The 17,159-nt window shown below is 39.6% G+C and overlaps 1 long non-coding RNA gene across 5 annotated transcripts in view; it reads left to right on the forward strand.

Annotated features, from left to right (window-relative positions):
- Positions 1–17,159, forward strand: part of LOC123022002 — a 59,696-nt gene that overhangs the window by 26,711 nt on the left and 15,826 nt on the right. For 4 of the 5 annotated variants that reach the window (XR_006414454.1, XR_006414453.1, XR_006414451.1 and 1 more), the window contains one exon: positions 938–1,192. This is a non-coding gene — a long non-coding RNA (uncharacterized LOC123022002). The remainder of the gene's footprint in view (positions 1–937; positions 1,193–17,159) is intronic. The other variant, XR_006414452.1, reaches the window with a different exon arrangement.

Below are 17,159 nucleotides of genomic sequence, written 5' to 3' on the forward strand. Positions count from 1 at the left end.
TAAGAGGTGAGACTGAGGGAACTGGGTCTCTTCAGCCTGGAGAAGAGGAGACTCAGAGGGGATATGTTGGCGACATACAGGTATGTGAGGGGATGTCACATGGAGATGGGCAGAGACCTGTTCTCCCGTGCAGAGGAAGGCAGGACACGCTCCAATGGAGCAAAGCTCAGGGAGCCAAGGTTCCATTTGGATGCCAGGAACCACTTCCTGACAGTCATGACCCTGAGGGTGTGGAATGGGCTTCCATGAGAGGTTGTTGCGGCCCCATTGGTGCAGGTGTTCAAGGATAGGCTGGGCGTCCACATGGTGGGCATGTCGTGAGTGGAGCTGGCTGGTGCCGGAGGTCAGACTAGATGGCCCGGGAGACCCCTTCTGACTCGCTCTGTTTACAGAGGCTCATTTTATTTACTTTATATTTTTCTACAATAACATGGTACTTATTCCCAAGAAAATGTGTTCAGTCTCAAGACTGCAGAAGCAATCTCCATTTTTTCCTGTGGACATGATAGTGCCATGAATTCTGCCAATTTAAAATGAACATAACAGAGAAAATCCATTATGGATCAGACCAAAGGTCCATCCAATCCAGCAGTCTATACACATGATGGCAAGTCAGCTGCCCACAAGATCCCCCAAGCAGGGTGGGTGCAAGACCCCTTCCTGCCCAAGCTCCACAGGAGCTGGTGCATGCAAGCATGACACCTCTGGTAAAGGAGGTAGCACATAGTCAGCAAGGTTAGTAGCTACTCATAGCTATCTCCTCCATAAATCTGTCAGATCCCCTTTCAAAGCCATCCAGACTGGTGGCCATCACTGCTTCGCATGACAGTGAATTTAACTACACATCATGTGAATAATGTACTATACCTTAATGTATTATGCAATAATGTTCAACTATATGTTATGTGAATAATTATTTATTCTTGTCTGTCCTAAGCTTTCCTCCATCAGGGAAATGGGGTGGTGCTTCCGCTGGTCGTACTCTCTAAATCTCAAGCATGTAGAAAGAATTGTGAATCATGAAATGGAGGCGGCAGTGGCAGAAGATGACTACCAGGACTTCTCTACATTTTTTGCATGCCACTGAGTTCTCATTCATAGATGTTTGCAGGCTCTTCCATGATACTGTCATCCTTCAAGGTGTATCCATCAGCTCTCCCATACTTCTTCTGTGAGTCCCCAAACCATCCCTGTGAGTCTCTCACTATTAACAGCCCCACTGCCCCTTGCCAAACTTTCCCTTCTCACTTACCTCATCATGATGATAATCATATGTCATCTCTCTGAGAAGTCTCCAATTCGCATCACCCCTTAGGCACTAAAGACAGTAAAGATCTTGGGAAATGTAATTTTCCAGGATGCTTCAATCCAAAATATAGACTTGGAGTCTTCTGGAAGCATTATGTTCCACTTTCTTCCAGCCCTAGATACAACAACATAAATGTATCTAGCATTGCCCTTGGAGAAAATATCCCAGGAAAACAGGAGAACAAGGGATCCAATATCTGTCCTATAGACTCAATTGCCCTGGAAATAAATATATTTTCAAAGTTCCCAGGAATTTGGGATGGTGCTTTAGGATGCCAGGAACTGAGAAATCAATTCACCATGTATTCTAAAACTGATAACTTTGTGTTCATGTGTGTGCACACTTACTATTCTGCCATTGTACCCCATTTTGTCTTTGCAGTCTTCGCGTTTTCTAAGAAGTACCATAAGGACACAAGCCTACAAATATTTAGCTTGAAAAAGGCCTCAGTAGTCTCCATGCTTCCACAATGATTCAGAAATGCTGGGGGTTGTAGGACTTTGTTCTCTGTCTAAACCTATGCAGAATTGTCCCTGAAGAACTTCTTCTTTTGGGGCTCTCCAGTTATGCTTCCTTCTGAGTGTCTGAAAGCTGATCGAGGTGTTCACTTGTTTGTAGAAGCAGAGGAAGCCCCACTCAGATTCAAGCATTCACAGGCAGCAGTACTGGAAAGACCCAAGGGAGGAAGTGCTGGTTAAGTCCTCAAGGGGGCAAAGGATGAATCCACTGCAGACTGAATAAAGTTGTGCTTTTGAAAGATCACCACATTTGTCATTCTGGGAACCTGGTTTCCACAACACAGTCTTGAAGGGAGCCATTCAGACAGGGCTTGGCATTTTCATAGGAAAATTGGGAAGGCATGAGCAGAAGGCATGGTTAAATTAAAAGCATTCTTAAATTAGGGAAAAAATAGCTTGGCAAGTTTTTCTGAGTTCCATCTCAATCTTCATTCAGAAACATGTTTTAATCAGAATTGGAGCATTTTACTCTCTTTTGCATGAAAATTTGTATGTAATTTCATGCATATTTCCTCAAATACATGTGTGAATTATGTGAATTTTGCAAAATATGCGTTTTCCTCATCATTTAACAGATTGTTGTTTCACATTTGTCAAAACTGCACACCTTTTATTTGCATGTTTTTTTCAAGAATTTGGGGGTTGTTTTGAGCTGTTGAACTTATTATTTCACAAGCCTGAAAATGAATTTTAACTAAAGATGGTGTTCAAATCCCTGTTTGGTTCTAGGTGGAGAAATGGAGTCATTTATGGTAACAGAATGTATGAATGAATGAACTGAAACACATTTTTGACACCTGCTAGTATACAGAATATGTAGATATTGTTTAAATGTTAGCTGCTTCTCAGATTGCTTCTGTTGCAAAGAATAGCCCTGGAGCTGGGATGACAGCCAGTCAACAATGATGCATCTGAAACTCATGAATAAGAAAACAGACCGGTAAATACATAGATACAAGAAGGAAGGAGTACCAGGTGGGGGTCAGAAAAACTGCATACAAATCTATTCACTGTCTGACAGAGGCTGAGGGAAGGAGCTGTATTAAGGCCATAGGGTTGAAACTGTTCACTAAGTTCAGCCAGTCTCATTAAGTCCAAAGTTTTCATGTTATGCACATGCCTTCACCATCCCTATCAGCAAAGTTCTGACTTCACAACTCAAAGGAGCTCTACTGAAAAACCTGGCAGACAGCCAGGTAATGGGCTAAGCTCCAACTGCATTCAGCAAATCCTCTTGTTACAAAAGTTTCCAAATTGTTGTATAATGGGATGCAAGTGCACAATAGCCAGTATGAAAGTTATTACTCAATGCCCAGGAAAGAGAGACTGCAGAGTTCATGCGAAGCATGATAAAACTGGGTTTGGGATTTGGGAATTCATTCAATCTGGGGCTCTTCACTGTATCCAGAATCCAGTATTACCAAGCGTTATGGACTCTCTTGCAGTCTGAGCAGTAAGCCTGGCCTATAAGCACACTGCTGCACACAGATTTAATTTCCCCAAAGACAGAAGGTGTCTGACTTACCAATCATGTTGAGTCAGCTGTTGAATTTTATTTTATCCGACCTTGTGTTTATCAAAACAAGTGTTGTATAAAAAGCAATTCGGAGACTGCCTGATATTATTTGTATTTCAAGTTTTGAGAACTTAGAGCAGGTGCAGATGGCAGCTTCCGACACTCACCCAAAAAGTGTTGTAGCTCAGAATTGAAAGCTCCAGATGCAGCCTAATGCAAGCAGGTGTCCATCTATCCATTTATTTATATATTTGTTTGTTTGTTTGTTTTTGTATTTTGCATACTAAAGCAGAAAAATGCAGCCATACAGAATGGGGACAGAATGACATGTGAGGCATCCAAGCTGAGGCATCCAAACATAACAATGTTATTTTGGAAGGTCTAAAAGTAGGTCTGTATAGAACCATTCAATGTCAGTCAATTTCCTAGGATAAGCAGTCCAAGGACTTATGGCAGAAGGTCACAAACAGATAAGAAGATAATAATAAAGAAGTAGGCGGACAAAAGTTTAGAGGACGAGACACAGATAAGACTCCTACCTTGAGTAAAGGCTGATAGAGAGAGAATCACAGACTGATGTAATCTTAACTATAAAAAGAGTAGAAAAGATGAGCAATCTTCAAATTGAACCCACATCTGGATTCTCCTGGAATTTCTAATCCTCTGACACCTGGAATGCATGGTGTACAAATAAATAAACAAATAAAACTGTCATGTTAGTGCCTTAAACTCCTGTATACCTTAAGTGGTTTTCCCTGCTCAACCACATACAATTTTATGATATTGTCCATTGTACTACCTTTTTTTTTTTTTTTTTTTTTTTTTTTTTTTTTTTTTTTTTTTTTTTTTACTGTACTGGCTTTGCAGTATGATTTCCTGTTAGTTTTCACTTTTTAGAGATTGTTTTCCCTCAATATTTAATTGCTCTTCTATCTTTTGATTGATTTTCTAGATTATTTTATATATAACTCATAAATATAAAATAAAATAACTTATTTAGGGCAAAACAATAATAAGACATTTCTAATTGTCTTTTCTTTGTACCACCTTAGTTATTTTGTTCATCTCCAGACCTTTACAAATAGGTCAATTCTCCCTCCTTTCCTTTCCTTTCCTTTCCTTTCCTTTCCTTTCCTTTCCTTTCCTTTCCTTTCCTTTCCCTTCCCTTCCCTTCACAGAACTACCGGATTGGTATTCCATAAAAGTGGTATTCTATAAAACAGTGCAGTCCTATGCTCAGCTCTATGTCCAGAATAACTATTAGTATACACCAGTTTATGTTTCTTTCCATCTCCGGATCAATGAGAGAACTGTAATGACTAGAATATGCATCCTATTAAAAACAACAACATCAACAACTCAATTCCGCTTTCTAGTGAAACAGCATGCAAAACAGCAAACAACATTCAAAAACGTCCTAGACAAAAGGCATTGTTGATGTAATTTCAGAAAACACCCTTCTTCCAGAAACACATTCTTTCCTGCTGTTTAAATCAACTAATTGTTTTCATGGCATGCTGAGTAAACTGTAGTCTACAGGTCTTAGCCTTGCTTATTTATAGGTTCCAAAAATAATAATTTTAAAAACCTTTCCTTTTTCCTAACCTCTGGGGGAAATCTGGAGGAAGATTTAATTTGCCTATTTCCAGGACCCACCAAGAAGCCAAGAAGGATCCTTAATTTATTTCTTCTTGGGCCTTAGTGAAAAGGTAAATAGACTATCCATTAGGTCTGAAATTATATTTCACCAGTTCCTTGGGACATCCAAGACCTTATCATCACAATATTGGTTAAAGTATGGCAGTCGTAAATGTCACGTCTGTCAGGCAGTACGGTTCTGAGCCTATCCGTGCTAGATTTACTCTGGGTAAATGTCAGTGCCATTGAGAGCTGCTAGAAAAGCAGATTTTTCTCCTCTGACAAGCACTTAACAATAAATTGTCTGCCTGGTGTAATAGCAGCAAACTAATGACTTGGTCTGCCTTTGAATGAAGGCTGGAGTGATGGAGCCTACTTGATTTGACACCAAAGGCAGATTTCCCCACCCACCCACTCTAGATATTTCTTTTGAATCCATTTATGGCAAATAAAATATTGTCTGGGACTAATTTAATCCACTAAACAGCAAAATACAACATTGACTTAAACATATACTCTTGTATCATCAACCTTTTAAACATATCAATTGCCACCATTCTTTTCATCTGTTTACTTCCACGAAACATATTTTTTTAAATCACTACTAGCAGAGTTGAGAAATATAAAGCTATAACCATAATCTTCTTGATCTGAAACACATTTCCTTGTACCCCCTAATAAATAAATGTGCAGCTTTCACTAAATTAATTGGACTTGCTCAATATGCCAGTAAAAATTAAAATAAAATAAAACAGGTTTCAAGAGCCCTGTAAAAACACTTAGGAAGTCAATTACCATTTCCCTTCTCCTTTCCTCCCACTTTTCCCAAACTATAAGAAGCTTTATTAAAGGACAAGGAATATCAAGTCATTCAAGACAGATAAACCCTCCCTCATTCACTGGCCACCTTCTGGTCCTCAAACTGAGGCAAGTTCAATATATAATGTGAATATTTAAAGATGACAAATAATTTGTCAGTTCAGCTTTAGAGGTAAATTGAATATTCAAAATGTAATTCAAAATTGAAAATGTGTAAACAAAATTGAGTAGGGAAGAATTGGTAGCCTCTTTAATAATGATTGCAACTGGACATAGAAAGAACGAAATTTCTAATATATGCCCAGCATATGCTATTTAAATTCTGGAACATTTTCTATTTGGAGATGGCATATATTTGCATATTAGTGCTTTTACTTGGCACTTATTATAAATTATGATGGGCTATGAAAAGCAAAGAAAATTTGAGCACATTTAAGAGTCTTTTTTTTAACTCCATGGAACCATTTTCATTACATTTTCCTTATCAGCGTTAATTTGATTAGTATTCCCAACAACAACATTAACCAAACCCAATGCACAGTTATAACAGTTATGAAAATGAAATTTTATTCTCTTGCTATCTTAGAAGAACTGTGCTAATTTTAATTCATACAAGGATGTTAATGCGCTCTTTTTAATAAAGTTATATTATATAGCAATCAGTAGCCCTGCATTCTTTTTGAGGTACATGCAGAAGTGCTCTTAATATACAAATTAGAGCATCTCTAATTAGTCTGTATAGCCAAATGCATACACAAGGATGCCGGCACGGCATCTCCTCCCTATCCCAAATAAGCATTTATTATGAGGTGGACACAAGTTTCTGTGAGGTACTCTTTCAAGTTTCTGATTGACTATGCTTCCAGGATGGGACATGGCATTTTTGACTCTGCATCAAGGCAGGTATAGATGTATTTTAGGCATATGAGCACATGAAACTGCTTTATTTAAACTAGCCTAGCATTGACTACATGACCCATTTTCAACTGGTGGGTTGTTAAACACTCCTCTTGGCTTGCAGATGAATCTTTGGTGTGTCACAACAGCACCACCACCAGCATACAAGTCTACCATGAGAAATTAAGACATTCCCAAATACATATTCAGCTTCCAGGTGAATCTCCCATCAGAAAGAGTGGAAGACTGTTGCTTGATCCCAAATGGCAGCTGTTCTGCTGAGTTTTGTGTTGAGGGACCTCCTTCTTATCACCTGTTAACTGGTACATATTTCCTGGAGTTATTAAGAATTGAAGTTGAATTCTTTTGCATGAAAAGTAGGCATTCTGCCACTAAGATATGGACATCAAGCAGAGTGTCTTTACTTTCATCTTCTACCTGAGAGATTTTTAACCAGCACTGCCAGGAATTGTATTTGGGACCCTCTACAGCTTAGGTATGGGAACTGAAAACTTCCCTTCCCTTCCCTACCCTACCCTATCCACCTCCTCCTCCTTTTTCTTTTGGTAATACCAACACTAGCTTAAGAAATGGAATGTACAACTGCCTCACACATGTTAAAATCCAGAGGAGGCATTTCGGTTCAAGGCATCTTGAGAAACTAGGTTAAGCTCACAGAAGGAAGGTCATTATTCATAGAAGGATGGGCATTTTAAAGCTTGCATTATATTTAGAATGAAACTTACCCATTAAAATGAAATTAACATTCAACAAAAATCAATTGAAAATATTTTCCACTGGATTTTATTGATTTTGATATTGGTTTAATGGGATAGTTTCATTCAGAATATATTGTTCCTGTCCCCATCTCTTTTAAAGGGGCTAAATGTGCAAATGAACAAACACATCCCAAACAGTCCTGGTACATGTCTCAGCTTTTTCATCTAAGTACACCCTGTTCATTAACTGTGTATGTTCCTCGTAAACCAAACACATTTTTCCACTCTTTCTGGTGTGTGTCTGTGCGCGCGTGTGCGTGCGTGCGTGCGTGCACACATTGTCAGCCAGGAGAACCTGTTGACCTCAGAGGCCCTCCTTTGATCTGGAGCCACCAGAGACAGAACTTCCCCAACCCCCATTTATACAAGAAGGGCCTTGCACTCACTAGGTCACTAGAGCAGGTAACATGCAAGTCAGAAGCCTGTTGAAAGGTGCCAGGTTGAAGGCAAGAGGACTACCTCTTTGAGGTTCTTCTTCTTTACTAAGTGGGTAACACCTGGGAGCTCTAATCTGATCCATGGGGTATAAAGGGGTTCAGTCACACTCCTGGCCGTATTAGAAAAAAGGTTGTCTGCTCTGAGATGCCCACATTCCTAGAATTCCTTCCCAACCATATCTGCCCACCAGGCATCTGTCATGCCCCATAGAATCTCACCCACAATCAGGGAGGATAAGTGTTTTGTTAATCAGAAGAGGGGCTTGAAAAATTATGAACTGCAGAGGATGACTGGACTTTACCAAGCCTGATCATATCAAGATGGGGGATCATGTGAAATGATGGTCTTGTTTCTAGGAGAGTTTCTATGTGTGCTCTCCATCATCTCATGCACAGCCAAAGAGCTAACCTTCCAAGATGCTTATTTCTTCAGATACAGAAGATGATTCTAAGTAGTGACACCCATGCACCTGTATCTTACCTGAAGACATTCCAGTTATGTAGCAATTAGTATCTCCATTTAGTAGCACTCATTGGTATTCATTCTAGCCAACAACAGGCTTTTAAGTAGCTTCCCAGGAGAAGTCTTGCATGAACATCTTTTCCTGCTAAATATACTCTGGCTTTTTGAAACAAACCATCTAGTCTATTTCAGAGCAAATTCCCTGAGCAGTATCTCTGTTAACCTATACGCACACACACACACACACACACAACTGTGATAGTTCAGCTGAGTGAAAATTGAATCGAAACAGGGGGAGTGAGTGGGATACGACTTCTTTTCTCCCAACTTGGGTACATTCATCTCAGGAGAGAAGCTTCAATAATTCCTGTATCACCATCCCATAAAGCTTATTTCATGTGAAATAAACATTATATGTAGACAATTGTAGTTTTAAGTTCCAATATCATGCATGTTCTGTTACCCAGCCTTGATTGTCCAGCAGGAGTAGAATCTGTTCTGCCCAAATGGCCTCCCCATTTTTTTCCTGTCTGTGAATGTGATGGGGAATTTCAATTTGAGTTTTGCTAACTGCAACTGAGGATCAGGATTTAAACTTGTTAATGCTATCTTAATATTCTTGAAGGGAATATTGGTCCCACCCTTTCAAGCCTTCCTCTTTTTGCTCATTGCTACTTTCATCCAACAGTAAGAACTAACAAGACAGTATCATTCAACATTATGCGACCCAGAATTTCTCAGAAGAGTTTCCTGAGAGATTTTCTGAAATGTTATTTCCCTTCCCTCACACAGCTGTTACCAAAATCCAACCCCAACCCCGCCCCATAAGCATATTTGGCAACACACACCCTTTTACTTTCCACTAATATCCCAAAAGAATATTGGAAAACTCTTTTAGCTCATTTGGTTCTATAGCAATAGGTTCTATGCACTGAACAATTGTGTCAAATAATTATATGAATACTCAATGTTAATTCATAAAGTTATTAACACCTCTATGATATTAGAAGCTTCATTCCATTTGGACATCGTTCATGTATGCTTGTCATTCTGTCACTTTCATCTGTTCCAACATGACTCAAAATTAGATTTTTCATGTGATTAGCTTGTCTTCAAAATTACTGCAAAGCAATTTATACTGACAACCACTTTTTGGCTAATGTGAGCTATCATTTCCTGTCAATCCACACTGCAATTAGCTAGTTCTGCAATTCTGCTGGAAATAAACCAGTGGACAATATTAGCATCTAGGGAAAGTGTTTACTCTTACCCACATGGTAAAATTCAGTATTTGTGCTGCTTAATTTCTGGCATGGCAAGGTCTGGATCCTGTTGCATTTACCTTCAGCTTGTTTGTGCACACAAAAGAATCTAGTGGGTCTCTTCAGGTAATAAAAATAGTGTAATAGCATCTAAATTGGCCTGAAAGGGGGATACATACTGCAACTTTAATAGGACTGGGCAAACAGTTGTGAAACTCTGGTCCGACCACTTTTATGGTAACAGTAAAATGGGTTCTGGGGAAATTTGGTTGGATTACATTGTGATATGAATTTATTGGATTCATACTTTTTGAAATACCATAATAAATGAGACCTAGTTATACCGTCACGATCTACCAACAGAGGAGAAAGGGCCATTGGTGCAGCTGCATGAAACCCATGTCCCCTGCTAGTTTTCATTGCTCCTTCAGTCTAGTCATGGGAGCAAGATAGTCAGTCTCCTAAGGCATTCTGTTCTCCTGCCTCCTTTGGTTAACCCATCAGAATTTCCTTTGTGGTATTGCACTGTGAGAAGGGAGTGGGATTCCTCTCTATCCCTCCTATTGTCAATTCCACAAGTAACTAGAAAGAATTAATTACCTATGTTCTTGCAAGCTCCTCATCTGCAATGTGGGCCTTAATTCTGACTGAAATTGCTATTGACCCAGAGGCATGGCGCTTATATGCTTTTGTCGCCCCAACAGAAATCCATTATAAGTCTGATCCACCATCATACCTCATACTTTGGGAAGTATGTGAGTGGAAATGTGATAGGAGCTAGAAAGAACCTTTTAAAAGCTATTTAAATTTGGAGATTATTTATGACATAAGAAGTTGCTTGATATGGGGTTTTCACTGTTTGGGTTGTCCAGGAACAGAATTACATTCAGTACAACTTCTTGGATGAATGTGGTCAGAAAGGAGCTGTATCTGCCTGAAAAGTAAGAAGGGTTACTTCTTAATGTGTAAGAGCTCAACTCGGCATTTGAGCCCATTTCCAAGGGACTAGCTAGAGACAAGAGGCAAGAGTAAGCAGTTGTGGGCTTGATGCATCCCATGGGTAAAGGATTCTTTAGGTATACCTGGTTCAGGAGACATCAGTCATGACCCAAGAGAGCCCACACTGCTCCATCTCACAAAAACTGCCTTGCAGTAACGCTCGCTATGCATAGAAAAACAGCCTTGCCTGAACATTTCAGTAGCTGCCCATTCTCTCTTCACATAGCCTTTGTCATAGTTATGAGCATTTCACATGCTGGGTGTGCAGTGCTTTGCTGATGCACATCTGCACAGGGCTCTTTGGGAATTACCACCATCTTCTTTTTCTTTTTGGTGGGATACTTATGGCTTTATTTATTTATTTAAAATACTTGTATGTTACCCATTGTTCCATAGCACGATAGCTTCCACCATGTTCCATTTGCCTTGGTATTAGAAGATTCAGGGATGCCCCACTCCACCCCATTCCTAAGCAATGCATTCTGGTATCAAGAAAACATCAGGTATTAGATATGAACATCATCTTTCTGCTTTATTGCATTTACAGTTTTGTGTTTCCTTCATACTATTACTTTTTTCCTCATGTTCTTCTCAAACGGACGACAAGGATTGCTATTTCTTTTCCTCTCAATTTGAAATTGTTTCTGGTGCATCTCCATTTCCTTAGAGAGACAGATTTTTAACTCTTCCCAAAACTTTTTTTAAGGATGTGCTTGGGTGCTGTTTACTTAACTTAGAAGTAAAATTGCCACAGTGTAGATAATCACCAAAACCAATGAAACTCATATAGTGTAAGAGATTAAAGAAGTATCCTGGGAAATCTTGTTTTGGTTGCGGTGAGCAATACAATGGTTTTAGGCAGGAGGAGATATTTGAAAATTTGCAACAAGTCAGTTAATTAACAGCTTGACAGCAAGCTGGCCTTGCCACCTAATGACTCTTACCAAATGCACACAGCATCAAGAAATCCTTCAAACATCTAATGAGCCAAATGGAGTAGAACATAGCGTATTGGTTCTAGTGGATAAAAAAGCAGTACCAACCAAGATTAGCAGCTATCACATGTGAACTGAAGTTTTGTTCATGACTGTTAATGAGCTTTGAAGAGAATGCTAGAAAGTTGCAACATTTATTTAAACAAAGATTATTTTTTCCCTTCTTTTAAATTTAAGTTTGGAACAATGCACAAATTCTCCGGAGATTCCAGGGAGAATTAGTCGCCTTGCACAATCAGCTCTAGATTCTAAAACCAGTATTATCCCAAATAACTCTCACTCCTCAACAGCTCAATTCCTATACTGCTGACTCTTCATAATTATGATTAGAAATGATTGATATATTAACTTCAGCTGAGCCACAAAACATTACTGTGACTTTACCAGGCTCTACTCTCAAAAAGTACCTAACAAAAATCTTACAACTAACCAGCAAATTTAGAAAAAAAAAATACTGGACTCAGCATTAAGTTTAAGAAATTTAGGTTTAAACAGAAAATGTCCTATAAGGGTGTAGGATTTTTTTCCTGCCAAAATGACCACACAGATTTTGGCAGAAATCTCCTCGACTTCAATACAAGGTCAATGTAAATGAATGTTCGGTTCCATTTGGATAGCTGAAGGACTAATGTTATCGTTTTTAAATGTATGCCTTTAGGCATAATCTACAAATGGATACAAATATGGATATTTGAGTTGCTTTTGCTGACATCTACACATAATTATTTTAATAATAGTGGCATGGTCTCTCTCTCTCTTACACACACACACACACACACACACATGAAGGTCATGCTGAGGATCATGCCATTAGTGCTATGGATTTAATTACATTTTATTTTAAAATGGCAATGTTCAGCTTTGTTCCCTTTTTTCTTTCTTCTTTAATCATATGCAGTTTTTATATTCCTGAATTAGTGTTGTTATCATTGACATCACCACTGTCATTATCATTATCTACAGCCCCTATAGCCAGTGGTAAGGGGTTATGGGAATTGTTGCTAGACAATACCTGGTGTGTTCATCCTCATCAGCTTTATTTTTGATGGTATTTAATCAATGAATGCAAGTACAAACACTTGAGAAAAGCTGCTCTGGTGTAATTGTGTGTGCAGTCTTATCCAATTTTTTAATACATTGTTTTATACAAACATACCTACACAACAGTAATCTAGAGGCAGGGAAGAGACTAATGAACTGAAGTAATTCAATTCAGTTGTGAATAGCAAATTATGCTTTGTACTTTGCATGCACATAAACACAAACATATTCTGAAGCACTGACAAATATGTAATACTTCAGTTTCACTTGGAAAACAAGGACTCAGGATCGCCTCCAAATTTGTACAGTAGTTAATTAAGAAATATTTTGGAAGCATCCCCCACTGCAGCAATCATGAAAGGAATGGTGGGGTCTCCTTACAATCTGGTGGTAGCTGAGATCGTTGCAAAGTAATGAAGCTTTGCATGCAGAAGCTCCTTGGAAGGTTTGGTCCTTGGTATTACCAATTAAAACAAGCAGGTAGAGGTGATGGGAAGAACCATTGCCTAAGATCATAGACAGCCACTGCCAGCGAGAGTAGATGATATTGAAGCAGATGGACAACTAATCTGACCTAGTAGAAAGCCACTTTTTATGTTCCTATTACCTTGTCTTATGTCCTGCTTCAAGCAATAGTAGGATTTAACCCTAACTGGCCATCAAACGAAACCATTCCTCATCTTTCAAGATCCATCACTATGCCCAGATGTTGACTTTCTAACTTGACTGAACATGGGAGACAGACAAACAAATGACAACCGAGAGGCTTCTTCCAATCTGCTGTAGCAAGCGTTTTCCTGTCATCTCTCATTCTAATGTTATTTCTTCTTAGCCTGGAGCAGTCCTAATGATTCCTGCAGGAAATCATTTATCAGTTTAATGAATGTACTCAAAGTAGACTAACCAGAGGGGCGGAAGCCGGATGGCACAATTTCCTTTGTGGAGAAGTACCCAATCTTTGAGTTAATCTGACAGATTCCAAACATTAAATTAACTGAAATGAAAACCTCATTTTGAACTGTGCTTCCCCTGTACATAATAAATAGCCTGTGAAATGCCTTAGCTTTTATGTCTAAATCTATTAAAAGCACTGCAAAAAACAAGTAGCAGCACAGGGGTGAGGGGTGGAAGGACCGGAAAACAAAGAATCTTTATTTTGTTAACCTGATGAGGGATGTACAAGAATGGCACACTGAAAGCACTGAACGTATTATCATGAGGACACCAAAATATTTGCGGTTAATCAAACATATGCTAACATACAATTGCCAGTTCAAATTGTACCAATTTCCCGTTTGGTCACTGCCCAGTTTTCACAAGTTTCCCATTCATGCTGAGCAAGCAGTGACCACAAGCAGAGATGATGTTAGAGAATCTTGAGCATTGCTCATTCACCCATCCCTAGAACTGACACTTGGCATACTTCCATGAACATCATGACGTTGCCATTCAATTGGTGCAAGATGCCACAGCTAGGTTGCTAACACTGTAATGGCTGCTAATTTGCTGCTGATCCAGTTTTAAGGGTGTGGTATGCATTTCCAAAACTCGAGCACAATAGTGAAGAGATCTTCCAGCATGCATTCGCAGGAAAGCAATCTTGCTCTTTGTACATTGCTTAGAAATATATCTAAAATAATCAATTCATAAATATAATTTAATGCTTCAATACATAGAGTTTCCTGGAAACAGAGAAAGACTACAATGGCAAAGCAGTTTTTATTTATTTGTTTATCTATTTATCGATGCATATCCTGCCTTTTTCCTACAAAGGGCTCAAGGCAGCTTACATCATTCTCCTCCTCCATCTTATCTTCACAACAACAGCCCTGTGAGGTAGGTTGGGCTGAGAGTCTGTGACTGGCCCAAAGTCACCCAGTTGGCTCCATGGCTGAGCAGGGACTCGAACCCAGATCATCTGAGTCCCAGTCCTATGCTCTTAACCACTACACCACAGTGGCTCTAATTGTATTCATAAGGCTGGTCATAAATGTATTTACAGGACTTGGTTTTACTACTTGATTATTGTAGGACATAAAGCTCAAAACTTGTACCCAAGAAAGAGCCAGGAGAATTCAGACTGATTCATAATCTGTCTTTTCCAAAGGGTGTCTCAGTGAATGGCAGCTTTTGGGTCACTTTTGTTGAATCCACTCTGTCTCCTTTGATGGCTAGGAATTATATGTAGTATGGAAAATTTTTCATAGGGAAAAATGCAATTCTGTTTTCAAGGCCAATTTTGTTTAGATAGAATTTTTCTTATGGGACACTATATTACATATGGTGCATTTGAACCATTTAGCTCATTTTTGAATGGGAACAATACAGAATACCATGCTTTATTTGAATGATATCCTGTTTGCAGAGTCAGGTGACACTGATCAGCAGAACTACTTAATGTGGGAATTCCAAGACTTAGCACATGAACTGGGCATTCCATCGCACATGAGAAAATGGAGGGCAGCTCTTTGTTCTGTTACTTTTGGCAAATGAAATTGATTTAACCAGTGACAAAGATCCTGACTGATAAATGTTCCAGGCTATGAGACAGGATTTAGTGGGTGGCAAGGTCCCATCAAGTAAGGTTCAGGAAAAGGTTGGTCACTTCCGTTTTGCCTGCAAAGTAATTACCCGGGCTGAGCATCCTCAGATAATTATGTAGCTTAATGCAGGGCCTTAAATTATTGCACCAGCACCTCAGTGTTTCTGCTGCAATGATATGTGATAGAGCTAAGCTGCTTAGAGAAGTTTAACAGGATCACCTTTTGGAAACGGGAATTACTGCTGGAAGTCAAGATGCCAAGGTACCCTGTGATGCCTCTGGAACATTGAGTTTTGTGGTTATTTTTTGAGATCATCACAATGGAGGCTTGATAACTGGTTAGGAGAGAGGATTTGGAATGACCACAATTTTCCTGCATATGTCTAACAGTTCATGTATGGGCAGATCCCGCTATTGCTGAAAGACCTGGGAAATGCACAACTGATAAAAACTTGGCAGGTTACAGCACAGAGGCAGAAAAGTACAACAAACAGAAACATAATCCTGGAAGAAAAACACCTTACTAACAGCACTCAAAGTACAGGGTATGAAGGATCCTCCACTTCCTTCATACAGAGAAAGTGTTAATGCTTGCATGTGGAGTTCCCAGCATGAGAAAATGTCACAACTAGCAGGATTAGGTTTTCTCAAGGGGATGCTTGAACATGGCCGTTCAGTGTACTACTCAGGAACAATAAACGCCCAAACGCCATTTTTCTAATGGAAGTTTTACTGTTTAGCTCTTTCTGGATTATTTTTCTAGAAGCAGGTTTCTGTTCAGGTTCTCTTGTAAGACTGGATATATTTATAGTGATTGACAATATTCTCATCTGTACACTGGCCTGAATTGTGGATATATGCAGAGTTTTCTACAGGATTCTAATATCTGATCCTTCAGTCATTTCCTGTATCACTTGGGCAGGCCTGCTGTAAATCAAAAGAACCAGCTGAACTAGCTGGGCAGATCCATTGCCTAACTCTGTAATGCAGTTTTGCTGCAACAATCAAGGCACTGTCTAGGTCACTCATACTTTGATTTCTTGTCATTGCAGAGTGATGGCTCTGGTCAGAACCTCCACAATATATTGCAACAGATACAATGTTCTTTACTGTGCATGACATACACTAGACCTGGACAAGGGCACTGCTGATGCTTTACTGTGTGATGAGGTGCAAAGGTTTCAGGAACTGGCTTTCTGAGCATGAATTCATTTGGGAGATTGACAGAATGAAGTAGAGCAAGCTACAGTCCGTAGACCCCAGGACCAGGGCCTCTTATGTCAAGATAGGTAGAGAGCACTTACATTTTGCAACAGGCATACAGATGGAGCACATCCGGCACTTTTGTGTCCTATCAAGAAGGAGGGGACTATCAGCTAAATACTATTAAATGTAAGCTGGCATGCTAGTCCAAAGAGAGAGGGGCAATGGATCATACCTCTGATTCCATGGTACATACAACCCTCAGCCCCATGTCCCCAGATATTTTCTTCAGTTTGTGGATCCAGCAGCCTTTACAATGTGATTCTCCATTGAAACTGTGCTGTTCCATGTGGTGGCCTTACCAGCCATCACCAATTCTTTCTGGATTTCTGAGCTGCCATGGTGTGTCCAGAAGAACCACCCTGGGCAGCCTTGCGTTGTTGGGAATTTCAGCACAATCAGCAAGGGATGCATGTTAATTGGAAGGTCTAAGGTTGGTCATGGCGGCAGAGGACTGTGGGTGTTGTTCTTCCTGTCCCATGTGGAAGAGCTATGCCCACTAATGTTCACTGGGGAATTTTCACCATTCAGGGGCAAAATGCCTGAGATAGAGTTCCATCACTAAAATGGGTCACTTCTGACCAAATAACACTTCTGGTCTGTTGCAAGGCTAGCCCTGTGGGCATTACCTTGGGGAGCTGCGCTTTTGGTACATGCTCCCTCTGTATCCATGCTGCCTGG

This window comes from Varanus komodoensis, unplaced genomic scaffold (genome assembly GCF_004798865.1).
Source record: "Varanus komodoensis strain SLA01 unplaced genomic scaffold, ASM479886v1 scaffold18_3, whole genome shotgun sequence".
NCBI lineage: Eukaryota > Metazoa > Chordata > Lepidosauria > Squamata > Varanidae > Varanus > Varanus komodoensis.